At 48.8% G+C, this 3,230-nt stretch overlaps 1 protein-coding gene across 1 annotated transcript in view; it reads right to left on the bottom strand.

Moving 5' to 3' along the window:
* Positions 1 to 523, bottom strand: part of Rbsn (rabenosyn, RAB effector) — a 26,260-nt gene extending 25,737 nt beyond the window's left edge. Inside the window, exon 1 of the mRNA XM_005364900.3 lies at positions 365 to 523. The gene's annotated coding sequence lies outside the window, so the exon portion shown is untranslated. The remainder of the gene's footprint in view (positions 1 to 364) is intronic.
* Between the last annotated feature and the right edge of the window lie 2,707 nt (positions 524 to 3,230).

A 3,230-nucleotide genomic window follows, 5' to 3' on the forward strand; every position in this document is an offset into this window, starting at 1 on the left:
TCTCTCTCACACACACACACACACACACACACACACACACACACACACGAGAGGGGGCATAACAGGACTTCATGAATGTACGAAGTGGGGGACCCTAAGATAAAGTCACTTAATTATGCGCCACCACAATCCACAGAAACCGATGCTGCAACCAGAAGCCCAGTGGTGCAAACCCTCGCATCCGGATTGGCGTGAAGAAACCCAGCCACGGGCACCGCAGAGGTCCGCACGGTCACGCGCACCCGCAGGACCGCGACTCTGCGGGCGCCCCGCAACACGGCAGGGGCAGGGACGCGCCGTCGAGGCCCGCAGAGCCTCTCAGCTCCCCAGCGCCTCGTCGCTTCAAGTCACACGTCACACCCACCTCAGCCACCGCCGCCTTCTCGGTGGTGGCTCCGAGCGGGCCGACACCCTCCCCCACGCCCTGCGGCTTCCGAAACGCGGCCGGCAGTCTACTCTCGACCTCCGGCCGCGACTCCGGGCCCCCGAGATCCCTCAGAGACTCGCGGCAGACATCGCCATCGGCGGCTCGGCGCTCGGCAGGCACACCCGGGGGAAACCGGAAGGCAGACTGACACACGATGGTCGAGCGCCGAATCCTCGAGCGCTCAGCGCGGACCGACACAATGTGAATTGAAACTGGCAGGCAGAGGATTCCGCGCAGGCGCAGGAGGAGGAGGAGGCTGGGCGTTGTTAATTTTCTCAGGTTCTAGCAACACATAGGTTTGGGAAGACTACTGCTTGCCTTTCACCCACCCTATAGGCCGGGAAAACGAAGCGTTGACTCTTAAACAATATACCTGCAACGTTAACTTTATTCAGAGGCCATTAAAAAAGTTCCCGAGGATTTTTGAGGCTGGATCAGTGATTTATAGTACTGGCAGTTTTTCCAAAGGACTCAGTTTGAGTAACCACTTTTCTGCTGCCAACTGTCTGTAATTCTAGTTCTGGAATATCTGATGCCCTTACTGGCCTCCGTGGGTACTGCACTCATATGGTGTTTAAACATACATGCAATCAAAACACACACAAAATTTTGTTTAAAAAGAATTTTTTTTAAAAGTTTCTGTGTGTGAGGGACTGAAGGTATGTTCAGCATACCAAGGAGATAGAAAGACATGGCCTAGTGCCACAGAGAGGTTGAGAAGGAGTGCCAGGGACTGAGAGTTGGCCCGATTGGTCCTGCTTGGGGTTCAAATTCCACCATATGTCCATGCCTGTAACCCCAAAACTCTTAAGGATAGAGGTTGGAGAATCAGAAGTTTAAGATAATTTTCAACTACATAGCAAGTTCAAAGCCAGACGGGGATACATGAGACCCTATCTTAAAAAGAAAAAAAATATGGAGTTAGCTAAATCTCTGCAAAATAAGCGGCATTTACAAAAGACAGTATGGCAGATCAGTCACCTCTGCACCTAGTTGCACCATGAAACAACCACAGGGTAGAGACAAACGCATCTGTTACTGAGGTCTGTAGCACATTAATAAAAACCCAAAGACAGAAATTGGGGTTCAACCTGAAGGTCAGAAAAGCAAAACAGCCAGCCTCTGGCTCTTACCTCCACCTCAGTCCAAAATGGTGATCCTGCCTCCAGGAAGCCTCAGGATGAGACTGTGTCTGTGAGCTGTCTCCTTCCGTTTTATAATCCTCTCTAGGGATGGGATTAAAGGTGTGCACCACTGGGATTAGAGGCATGCTCTGCCCAGTTTGTATGGCAACTAGTGTGGCTACTGGGATTAAAGGTGTGTGTTACCACTGTCTGGTCTGTAAGGCTGACCAGGGGGATTGTTTTACTCTTTGATCTTCAGGCAAATCTTATTTATTAAAATACAAATGACATAGCACTACAGAGGTCTGTTTGCTTTATAGGCAGCACACCATCTAGACTTTGCAGTAACCTGGGCTCCAGAAACAGGAGCTTCAGGGAAGAGCCAGGGCTTTAGAATGAGAAAGTAGCCTTCATCCCAGTCCATCATGGCTGTGGCGCTTGACCCATTTGACGCTGGGAATTATTGTCTGAAGGTGACCTGTAGTCACAGTCTCTTCCTCCTTGTGCTGATGAAGCGAAGTGACACCCTCTCCTGCAGGTCTCTGGCCTAGGCTGACTACTGTACCTCCCCAGCTCAACACTGATGCAATCGGGGCTCCCAACTTGGAGACAGTGTTGAGTGTGGAAAGGACAACTGCTGGGAAAGGGAAAGGACTAGGGCTCCACAGACCCGAGTTCCTGGTGCAAGAGAACCTTACTTTGAAACTCTTAACCTGTCCCTTTCCTTCCGTTCTTCAGTTCTCCCACATGCGCATCATGTGAAGTGGTTCAAAATGGTCTGTTTTTATTTCCAAATTGGTGACTATTTTTATCTGTTTGATTTTGGACTTATTGTTTTCCAGTGCTGAAGTTGGAACCTAGGGTATCAGACAGGCTAAATAAATGCTCTGCTACTGAGTCACATCTCAAACCTGCTTTCTCTATAACTTTGCACTCTGCTGAGACCGTGACTTTTGCCAACAAGCCAGAGGCAAGCATATCTTTGCCTGTCACAAACCTTTGCCTTGTCATTTTAGAGTATCCCTCTCTGATGTGGATGTGGGATTCTCCTCTGTATGCTGTGAATACCATTGGTTAATAAAGAAACTGTCTTAGGCCCGTGATAGGGTAGAGTAAAGCTAGGTGGGGGAAAAACTAAACTGAATTCTGGGAGAAAGGAGGCAGAGTCAAGGAGAAGCCATGGCGCCACCCGTCAGAGACAGACACGCTGAAACCTTACTAGTAGGCCATGAGCCCCATGGTAAAATATAAAATAATGGAGATGGGTTAATTCTAGATGTAAGAGCTAGCTGGCAATACGCTTAAGTAATTGGCCAAACTGATATAATCAATACAGTTTCTGTGTGGTTATTTCAGGAGTCTGGGTAGCCAGGAAACAAATAAGTGGCCTCCTTACTACAAATTGACACTCCAACATGGTTGACTAAATTCACATAACATCTTAAAGGGCTTGGAAAGGAATTCTAGACACTAAAAAACAAAATTTAGCTGCATTTTTTTTTGAATGGGCTCTGCTTGCTGGCAGCTCCTTTAAGAGAGGTTTTCCTAGCTGAGCAGTGGTGGTACACGCCTTTAATCCCAGCTCTTGGGAGGCAGAGGCAGGCGGATCTCTGTGAGTTCGAGGCCAGCCTGGTCTACAAGAGCTAGTTCCAGGACAGGCTTTAAAGCTACAGAGAAAC

Source organism: Microtus ochrogaster, unplaced genomic scaffold, assembly GCF_000317375.1.
Source record: "Microtus ochrogaster isolate Prairie Vole_2 unplaced genomic scaffold, MicOch1.0 UNK1, whole genome shotgun sequence".
NCBI lineage: Eukaryota > Metazoa > Chordata > Mammalia > Rodentia > Cricetidae > Microtus > Microtus ochrogaster.